At 40.6% G+C, this 11,394-nt stretch overlaps 1 long non-coding RNA gene across 3 annotated transcripts in view; it reads right to left on the bottom strand.

Moving 5' to 3' along the window:
- Positions 1–308: 308 nt before the first annotated feature.
- Positions 309–11,394, bottom strand: part of LOC309355930 — a 39,715-nt gene continuing 28,629 nt past the window's right edge. For all 3 annotated transcript variants that reach the window (XR_014162637.1, XR_014162638.1, XR_014162639.1), the window contains 2 exons: positions 3,222–3,348; positions 309–566 (listed from right to left, as the gene is read on the bottom strand). This is a non-coding gene — a long non-coding RNA (uncharacterized lncRNA). The remainder of the gene's footprint in view (positions 567–3,221; positions 3,349–11,394) is intronic.

Raw genomic sequence — 11,394 nt, 5'->3', positions numbered from 1 at the left:
ATTGCACTGCACAATGGTTTCCTCTCTTACTGAGCGCATGTCTAGATCGGGGAATGGGGGAGAGGTCATCAACCACCCAGTACAAATACTAACTTGAATGAGTGAACTGGAAAGGACAATGGAGTTGCTCAGTCTTTTTCCCACCCATTTCCTCATCTTGGACCCAGGCTTGGTGGCCATGAAAGCTGCAACTACAGTGATGGTTTTGGCCAACACACAAGAAACAGCCACGGAGAAAATGATGCCAAAAGTGGGCTGTCGAAGAAGGCAGGTCATTTTGCCAGGGTGTCCAATGAATAGAAAGGATGACAAGAAGCAGAGTAGAAGGGCAATGAGGAGAGCGTAGGTGAGATCCCTGTTGTTGGCTTTGACAATGGGAGTGTCTTTGTGTTTAATAAAAGTTCCCAGCACCAAAATTGTAATTAGGGAACTAAGAACAGCAACTGATGTTAAGCCAATCCCTAAAGGTTCCTTATAGGAAAGAAAGTTTATTAACTTGGGAATGCATCCATTTTTGTTCTTGTTTGCATACTGATCTTCTGGGCATCTGAAGCAGTCATCCATATCTGAAAAAATAGCATAAGGCCAAACTCCGGTTGGAATTCATGTGTGTTCTTTGCCTCTTACATCTAAGTCATCATTCCTCTTGTCACAATCCGGGTAATTCTCTCCCACCTCCGGTGAATGCAAGGATCAGAGAAAAGCAAGAAAGAGTTCTTACTAATGAGTTTGTTAAATCATCACAGCGCGAGACAAAGGAATCAGTCTGCCCCCCCATTAATGGTGTTGCTCCAAACGAGCTCTTCCTGCCTCCCTTCCTAGCAACAGCACTTCCCCTCATGGTGGCTGCCAGTAGCTGTCTCTGAGTCCTTTGCTCTTGCACACTCAATGAACGCTGAGTTCTTGGAGAAGAGGGGCAGAAATGCTCTGCAGTGATGAAGTGTCAGCTGGTTGCACTGTCTCACCTGGCTCTTCTCCCAAAAGCTCCCAAGTCTTCTGTTCATCTGTCTCTGAGCTGTGACTTTCCTAAACCAACCAGTGTTATTCAATACAGTCGTACCTCGGGTTAAGAACGTAATTCGTTCTGGAGGTCCATTGTTAACCTGAAACTGTTCTTAACCTGAGGTACCACTTTCACTAATTGGGCCTCCTGCTGCCGCCGCATGGCCGCCGTGCAATTCCTGTTCTCATCCTGAAGCAAAGTTCTTAACCTGAGGGACTATTTCTGGGTTAGCGATAGCGAAGTCTGTAACCTGAAGCGCCTGTAACCTGAAGTGTCTGTAACCCGAGGTACCACTGTACTGCCTTCCTCTCCTCTGGAAGCTTCAGGAGAAGTGAGGGCAAACTCCACCATTTTCCTCCTCCTCAATCTGGTTAGCTTCAGTCCAGTCCAAGCACCTGTTTACCGCAATCTTCCGATATTATGCTAATTGGTGGTCGTGTAATATTTTCTGAATTCCTTTTTGCGCTGAACATATTATAGCCTTGTTTAAAACATTTTTATTAATATTCATTTTTGAAAGTTTTTATAAAAAGTTACTGGAAGGCAGCAGAAAAAATATTCATGGATACTACACCCCGGGTAGTGTGGTTGCTGACCTTGAGCCAGACATTCTGGAGAGTGAAGTCAAATGGGCCTTAGAAAGACCTGCTAATAACAAGGCCAGTGGAAGTGATGATATTCCAGCTGAACTATTTAAAATTTAAGAAGATGATGCTGTTAAGGTGCTACACTCAATATGCCAGCAAGTTTGGAAAACTCAGCAGTGGCCAGAGGATTGGAGAAGATCAGTCTACATCCCAATCCCAAAGAAGAGCAGTGCCAAAGAATGTTCCAACTACTGCACAATTGCACTCATTTCACACGCTAGCAAGGCTATGCTTAAAAATCTACAAGCCAGACTTAAGCAGTATGTAGACCGAGAACTCCCAGAAGTGCAAGCTTTTCGAAGAGGCAGAGGAAACAAAGACCAAATTGCAAACATGTGATAGATTATGGAGAAAGCTAGAGAGTTCCAGAAAGACATCTACTTCTGCTTCATTGACGATCCAAAAGCCTTTGACTGTGTCGACCACAGCAAACTATGGCAAGTTCTTAAAGAAATGGGAGTGCCTGATCACCTCATCTGTCTCCTGAGAAATCTCTATGTGGGACAAGAAGCTACAGTTAGAACTGGATATGGAACAACTGATTGGTTCAAAATTGGGAAAGCAGTACGTCAAGGCTGTGTATTGTCTCCCTGCTTATTTAACTTATATGCAGAATTCATCATGTGAAAGGCTGGGCTGGATGAATCCCAAGCCGGAATTCAGAAATCAACCAAACTGGAAGAAATATCAACAACCTCAGATATTCAAATGGCAGAAAGGGAGGAGGAATTAAAGAACCTTTTAATGAGGATGAAAGAGGAGAGCGCAAAATATGGTCTGAAGCTCAACATCAAAAAAATGAAGATCATGGCCACTGGGCCCATCACCTCCTGCCAAATAGAAGGGGAAGAAATGGAGGCAGTGAGAGATTTTACTTTCTTGGGCGCCATGATCACTGCAGATGGTGACAGCAGTCACGAAATTAAAAGACACCTGCTTCTTGGGAGAAAAGCAATGACAAACCTTGACAGCATCTTAAAAAGCAGAGACATCACCTTGCCAACAGAGGTCCGTATAGTTAAAGCTATGGTTTTCCCAGTAGTGATGTATGGAAGTGAGAGCTGGACCATAAAGAAGGCTGATTGCCAAAGAATTGATGCTTTTGAATTATGGTGCTGGAGGACACTCTTGAGAGTCCCATGGACTGCAAGAAGATCAAACCTATCCATTCTGAAGGAAATCAGCCTTGAGTGCTCACTGGAAGGACAGATCCTGAAGCTGAGGCCCCAATACTTTGTCCACTTCATGAGAAGAGAAGACTCCCTGGAAAAGACCCTGATATTGGGAAAGATTGAGGGCACAAGGAAAAGGGAACAGATGATGAGATGGTTGGACAGTGTTCTCGAAGCTACAAACATGAGTCTGACCAAGCCGCGTGAGGCAGTGGAAGACAGGAGTGCCTGGCGTGCTCTGGTCCATGGGGTCACAAAGTGCCGGACACGACTAAACGACTAAACAACAACAACAAGGAGGATAGTGTGGCTACATGCACAACATAGTATTTAAGTTCTTTTAAATCAATAGGACTCATTAATCATTACTAGTCTTGTACGATGAAAAACGTCATTTACCATTCTGGTTTGAAATCTTCCCTTCTGGACATGGAACACAATCGTAGCAGCAAAATTTCTGCCCTTCCTTCCTTTTCTTCCGATTACCGGGGTGGCAGTAGTCATTGCACACAGAAATAGGCACCACCTGTCAACAGGAAATTATCTTATTTTTTGGGAGAGGGGTTTTTAAATAAACTTTATGAGGGTTTGTAGATAAAAATACAAAACTTAATATCGAATATTTTCCCTCTCTTTTTTTGTCCAAACTAAGACTTTGATCTGAATACAATAAAAACATAAAGAGATATGGGTGGAAAAATGAGATAAAGAAAGAAAAAGAGAGAAACAAAGAGAAAGAAATAGAAAAGAGGTTAAATGAGAGAGAGAAATAAAATTCAGAATGTAACTGACTTCTGGTTCCTTCTCTGTCTGCTATAAATAAGCAATATTCACTTTATCCACTCCAATATAACACCCAGAAAGCCACTTTCTGTACACAAACATTATCTTCAGTCCTCAAATCAAAGTGTAATTATTTCTTTTTCTTTTTCACGCAAAATTTCTATGAGAGGTTTCCAGCCTTTAACAAATGTTAAGAATGACTTTTCTCTGCACAAACATGTCAATTTTGCCATCTCAGCTAGGTCCATAAGTTTTAACACCCATTCCATTGTTAGAATAAAGGATCTTCCATCTTTGTCCATATATATTAGTCTTGCAGCCATAATCCTATATTGTAGCAAAGTTCCATAGTCATTTTCTTTTTTTCTTTTTTAAATAATTTTTATTAACAGGCCAATCACATCACATTATCCAAATCACATTAGTTCCAAATTATACAGCCAAATTTTAAATTTTGTTGGGGGTACCCATACATCAAGCTCCGCACGAGTCCAAAACTCTGAACGAGTCCAAACTTCACTTATATTACTGCTTTAATTAGACAGTTCAATCCAGTTCAATCCAGATAGTCCTTTATTACTTTCTTTCTCTTCTTGTTGTTATTGTATATTCCTTTCTTTGCTATCTCTGATAATTTTCACAAGCAGATTGAAAACAGGCATCCTCTGTGTGGGTTTTGTACTCTTCAAAGATCATATCGCTCAGGGACAGCCTCTGTTCAACGCTTCCATAAAAAAATAATAATCTTCAGTCTGTCCTTTACTTTTCTCAGGCTTGCCAAATAAATCGAATGAATCAGGAGGCTCTGTCAGGTCAAGCTTGCGTTCCAACATTCCTTCTCTTTCGAACAATCCTGATTCTCCTCCCCCTGTCCTTCTTTCTCCGGCAAGCCTGTCTTGGCGAGACGCCATTTTTAAACTGCTGTTATAATCCATCCCACACAGTTCTTGAATTCCTGCATGTGATTAATAAAAACGCAATGATCTTATTTCTATCTGGGGTGAAGGGTTATTAATACCACATCGTGCAAAGGAAAAAAAAAGTTTTTTTCCTCCACCCCCCCATTCATTCCAAACATACAGTCTCCTAGAGCTGATTCATCAGAAGATTTACTTATCCATCTGTCACTCCCGGTCACAGAGATCCATTAATCAGGAGTCTTATCTCTCGAACATTACTTGATGTATGTGCTTCAGCTTCATTCCAATCATATGTTTCCAATTATAATTCCGAGCTGAAGCAACCAGCACGCGCTAATTGGAATCGGCGTCAGGAAGATCTGTCTTCACTGAGGGCTCGTGCCAAGTGTTCAGCACCCCCTTCTCTCGGATCAGGGGGTGCATTGTGAACACCACTGGCAAGGCAGTGCCCCCCATGTCCTGGGGGGGGGGTAGGAAGACTGCATACTTCCCATAGAAGCCCCTTAATTACCTCGTATGGGTCAGAGAGATGTTATTGTCGGCCATCTTCCAACGCGCCACCTGGTGGCCCTCTCCATAGTCATTTTCTAACTGTATGTCCATAAGACCCAGGAGGAGTTTTGGCACAGAGAAAATTGCATAGAGAAAAGACCATGTGTGGGAAATATTTAAAACTTTCATAAGCTCCTAAGCCTGTCATGATAGGGTGAGGTATTCATGATTCACGAAATTAAAAGACGTCTGCTTCTTGGGAGAAAAGCAATGACAAACCTAGGCAGCATCTTAAAAAGCAGAGACATCACCTTGCCGACAAAGGTCCGTATAGTTAAAGCTATGGTTTTCCCAGTAGTAATGTATGGAAATGAGAGCTGGACCATAAAGAAGGCTGATCGGCGAAGAACTGATGCTTTTGAATTATGGTGCTGGAGGAGACTCTTGAGAGTCCCATGGACTGCAAGAAGAACAAACCTATCCATTCTGAAGGAAATCAGCCCTGAGTGCTCACTGGAAGGACAGATCCTGAAGCTGAGGCTCCAATACTATGGCCCCCTTATGAGAAGAGAAGACTCCCTGGAAAAGACCCTGATGTTGGGAAAGATTGAGGGCACAAGGAAAAGGGGACAGAGGACAAGATGGTTGGACAGTGTTCTCGAAGCTACCAACATAACCAAACTGCGGGGGGCAGTGGAAGACAGGAGTGCCTGGCGTGCTCTGGTCCATGGGGTCACAAAGAGTCGGACACAACTAAACGACTAAACAACCACAATTAATGATTCATACTCCTTTGAGGCCAACACCAGCAAACTAATGGCACAAATTAATGTAAAAGTCATCCTCACAGGTCACAGAGCCTTTGGGAAAGTCTCTGGAACTAGGATTAATCTGAGAAGCACTTACCAGACTGCCTCCACTAACTGTACCCACCCAATATTGCTTGTAAGGTTTCCAATGAAGTTGGAAAATCCATCCCCCACCCAAACCATCAAGACAATCATAGGAGAGAAAAAACCTACTTGGCCTAAACAATGATGGTGATGACTTTACCTCAAATTGCATATGGTGAAGAAGAAGGATGGGGAGGGGAGGCAAATGATAGACAATCTACATTATATGACAGTGCGTCTCTAATGCTGGTACACATCGAAAACATAGCCCAATTCACTTTTCCAAGCCAGACTGGGGAAGCGGTAATAACACTTTAGGAATACAGAAATGGTTAGGGTTTTGTCATCACTGATCTGCCACAGGAGACAATGGAAGAATGGACCTTCAGGGTGAAGTGAAACTAATGGAAAGTTACAGCACTACCTAGATTTTAAAATGTGCCCTTCAAAAGTAGTATGCCCACTTACCATTTAAAAGGGATATCACCTATTTTCGCCTCAGTTTTTTTATCTATCTAATGTAAGCACTGCCATGTATAAATGTGGCATAGTAAACATTATTAAAACAAAAGATTAGTTTTGTTTGTGAAGTTCATAATTGCGTCCAGCTGGTATCAAAATTATTTTCATGCGTTTATGAAAGAAATCAGTGATGGTTATGTTGAGACACCTGAATGACCAATCTGAAGACATCTGAATGACCCCAGATACCAGACCTGTTTAAAACCTTTGGGCCACATAATCATGTCCTCATGAATGATGAATTCCTTTCCATCAAGAGCATAGGGATTCACCGATCCTATTTTCAATTGAATGAAGGACTTATTTGGAAATGTGACCATGTTCATTATGTCAAATCCACCTCGCATTTCTCTCTTATCAGTAAATGATACTGTTTCTCCAGCTGAGTTGTTAAATGAAATGTCATGGAAAAAATGGTGCAGCTATGGAAAGAGACAAAATACATGAAAAGAAAATAACACAACAGAGTTTTTGATAAAATGCAATGATTTTCTGCCACCATTCTTTAGGGATATTATTTACCTATACTTATGTAGCATCTTCTAACAAAGACCAAGCATGAATCAGTTGTTTGATATTAAATATTTTTCAGTGAATGAGACACGCAATAACATTTCAGCATCTACTTGTTTCTGGCAATTGTGATCTACCTTTTACTTTTTACTAATCTGTTCATTGAAATGGTCCAATATTTTGCTACTCTTCAATTGCAACACATTACCTTCCAAGGCTTCAGATCCTGAAATTTTGATATTCCACTGTTTCCTGTTGCTCTTTTCTTTAAGCTAGTCAAGTATATGCCTTGCAAAACACGAGCCACAATGTAAACAGCCTGGTAGATACTGTAGCTGTGGCCGGTCATGCTCATTTCAAATACAGACCCTGGAAGACTCTGCAACCTTTCCTCCCCAGTACACATGTCATTGACCTCTATTGGCACACCAGGATTTGGAAATGTACAATCAAATGCTTGCTCCCAGAAGTCCTTGAAAAAGCCATCTCCCTGTGTCCAGTAAAGTTTTATTCCCTGAAGAAATTCTTGGAACTGTGGGACATTTTGTGAATGAATTGTGAACGAAATAGCACCTTGGAAGATCTGAAGGCCCCAACTCCTTTGAAATCCTGTTGATATGAAATCAATCTGAGTTGTTATAATCCACACCTTTTTAAATGTTGATATTTCCCTATTTTCAGTATCGCTTAGAAATAGAATACTTCTGAGCCATATAATTGTCATAGATTCTCCATACATCATAAATGCATTGGCTTTGTCATCTGTTAAATGAACATAAATATTTAAGACTATATCACGAACTTCCTCCAAGTCATCAAAACGGGGTATTTGTGGGATTCTTTGTGTGAAGGCTAAACAGATTCCATTATGGGAAAGTAATGGCTCCAGGGTTTGCAAGAAATGTTCTCCGCTATTATCATCGACAGTAAAGACCCCAATCCAGGTCCATCCGAAATGCTTAAGCAAACTGATAATCCCCATATTCTGATGGGCTTCATTGGGCACCATGCGGTAAAATGGTACTTGACTTCCATAATTTTTGTCTGGGGGAAATGATCCATATGTGAGCTAAAAGAAAATGTAAGTACGATAAAGAGATTGGTTAGCAGCAGATGCCTGTTTATTAAAAAAAAATACATTTTAAGGAATTTATGGGTTAAACCCAATAAGTTAGTTAGTTAGGTTGTTACTTAGTTAGTTAGTTAGTCAGGTAGGTAGGTAGCGCATTTTCCTTCATCTGAAGATCTTGGGGTGTTTTCAGCATAGAAATGTGGGGGGGAAACACAAAATAGTAAATATAAACAAGAACAAGAACAAAACAAAACAATGGCCCCTACTCACTCCCAAAAGGTTTTATAACTGAAAGGAAAGGGGGAAATTGAAAAAGTAAATGAATGGAGTCAGGAGCAAGCACTTTGAAAGAATTGAGATCGTAAGTGCATGTGACAGAAGGATGTTAGAAGGCAGTGATTTCCCTTTTGTTTCAGTGAGTTTGGCAGGGAGTGAGGTTGGGAGCTGTAATTTCCAGGCCCAGGTTTGTTCATGGAGCAAGCATGTGTCCTCCTTATGGCTGACATGGAGATGGGAATGGATTTTCTAGAAATGAAATGCTAGGGAAATGGCGCTTGAAGGGGGATGCACAGAGATGTACTAGACCCACTTTAAACCAGATGAGGTGGAGTTGCAGAAAGCTCAGGTCAACTTAAAGCACTGAAATCTGTTATAACAACAACAACAACAACAACAACAACCGTAGCGTCAGTTAAAAAAAATCAGATTTAAATGTCAGTGAAAAATCCTTCCTTTTTCTAAAGTTCAAAATGACTCCCAAAATGGTAAGGCAAGAGTGTATTTTGTGATACCTTCTCAGAAATCCTACCTGTGGAATCTTGTAGAGGCCAATTGTGTCAGCCATGTGGAAGGAGGTGTCAGCGCTAAGTCCCCCAATGATGGCTATAAGATTTTTCTGGGTGTCACATTTGTAGTTGGGAACAAATCTATGTGATTTGAAGAGCAGGTCAAGAGTGGTACGATAGGTCATTCTGGCATCATAGTAGCTATCATAGATGTGGAAGCCGAGAGTGAAATTAGGACAAAACTTGGAGTTCTCGTTTATCTCTTTCACGGCAAATGCCAAGGCAAGAATGTGCTGGTAGAATTTTGTTACTACACTGTAAGCAAAGATAATTAATGTACAACTGTGGAATATGAGATCAATTTGCCACAATGCCATTTTTAGCACAAACTGATTAAGATTGACATGAAATTATTTTAAATGTCATTGATGTTTCTAAGCTATTAAACTCAGCGCAGTTCATATAAAGATTATGCTCTCTCAGAGCATGCCTAACACTTTGAAACACATGCTATCAATTTCTTTCTTGAACTTCTCAGTTCTCTTGGTTCCCCAGAGGGAATCTTGGGAGAGAATCTACTATACCCCTGAAAGTTGTCAATTGCTACATATTTTAAAGTCCTTTTCTTTATTTATCTAAAGGGGGGAAATTGTTTATTTAGGCAAAATGAAGGATATTCCTTTATAAAAAAAAATCAGCAAGACCACTAATCACAGGGGCTTACCAGCCAGACTCACCATCTCCCAACATTATTTTAAAACTCAGGGAACAACAACATGAGTTATCTCCTTCCACAGAGGAGGCAATTTGAAAGCATTGTATAAATGTTTACTAGAAAGAAAAACATGCACATATTTAGCTTTTTAATATGGCTTTTAACTTTGCTTACTGCTTGGTTCTATGTATTTCTGATGTAAGCTACTTTGATATTGTTTATAAAATAATGATATATAAATATATATTTTAAAAGGTTTGTAAGTAAAATATATACACACATATTGCCCACTGCACAACAATGAGATAAGCTTAACCCCATACCTTGAAAAATTACTAAAGTTCCCTGCAAATGCAGAAAAAAATAGGATTCTTTAATGTGGGAAGATAACTTTTGAGAAATTGAAAGACAACTTTAGACATGGCTCTGGTCTTATCATTTGAATTTTTTCCCCAGATTACCACAGCACCTGAAAAAATAACTAAGACAATATCTGTCTTCAGATTTCCAATCTAAAACACTTGACACAAAAGCAAAGGAGATTTGGAATGATGCAAAGAGGGGAAAGGATCTTACAATGGAACATCAAACATTTTCTGTGAAGGGTGCTCCTTGAAGGAAACTTCATTGAAGACATAATAGACCTGAGAAGCAATCCCACCAATGATGAGGCCACCTGGTTGGTACCACTGATGTGGAGCAGGGAATGGATAATTCATGGGACACCTAAGAGTATCTACTTTGCACGCAGCAGGAGGGAGAAGAGATAACATCAATAGCCACAGCATCCTAGTGGTCAGACTTTTCTCTAAACACACACCTCCTGTTTCCATTCAGAGCAGCTGCATGACTTGAACAGGCTACATTGGGTAATTCCTAACTCTGTCAATACAGCTTTAGAAGAACTGTTCACAACCACCATTTGAGAATCAAAGGGTTACAACTATAGACCCTATTAGCCAAGATTGCCAACACAGTGATGCTAAATCTGATCAATATTTTATATATGTGTGTGTGAGTGTGTGTGTGTGTGAGAGAGAGAGACACATGAGCATTATCCCTGTGTCCTGCTCTCAATAGCATGCGGTTTCTTTATAACCACTTTGAGATTTGCTTATTGACTGATTTCTTGCGTCCTAGAAAGCCTGAGAAGGTTCAGAGAAGTGAGCAAATTATAGTGATTTGGATAATTGCTGGGTGAGATAATTACATTTTCATTGCTTTGGCTGTAAGTAGCAGTTTTGCTAACAAACATGCTGAACTGCCCCCCCTTCCATCATCTGCTCCGTAGGGGCAGAAAAAGGGACAAATACAATTTTCCATGGTGAGCAAACACCAAAAGAAAAGTAAGACTGAAACTTTCGACTTTGATGACTCAGAGAAGTGGTAGATGATCCTGAAATGAACCTGCGAGTGAAGATGAGGCAAAACCATCTACATCTAAGTCTCCTGTTAGCCATGTCTCTTGCAGGAAGACTATATCATGATATTGAATAAAATTGACAAATGATTGGTCAGTCGCCTTGTTGAGACAACCAGCAATGTTCCATGATAAAAATTTAAGATTGGCTTTATCACAGTCGAGTCTTTGTCAATTATTAGCTAACGTACTTTTAGGGTTTGTCGCTCTATGTATCGGTTGCCTATCGTCTTTGTATGGCGGACTATCCAGCCGCTCTATGATTTCAATAGGTGGATGCAAAGTGCTCACGTTTGTGAACACCGGATCTTTATTATGCATAAATTCCTTCTGTGGATATTCTGTTGCGGCCTGATTTTGGCCCACTTCTGTTTCATCTAGGTATCTCATTTTGTCCCATACGTCTGGTGGGGTCACCTTAGGGATATTTCTCCTTTGGGGGGGGTGATGGAGTGCT

Source organism: Podarcis melisellensis, assembly GCF_964234715.1.
Source record: "Podarcis melisellensis genome assembly, chromosome: 13".
Taxonomy (NCBI): Eukaryota; Metazoa; Chordata; class Lepidosauria; order Squamata; family Lacertidae; genus Podarcis; species Podarcis melisellensis.
The sequence above is the reverse complement of the archived record's forward strand: the minus strand, read 5'-3'. Positions and strand labels throughout refer to the sequence as shown.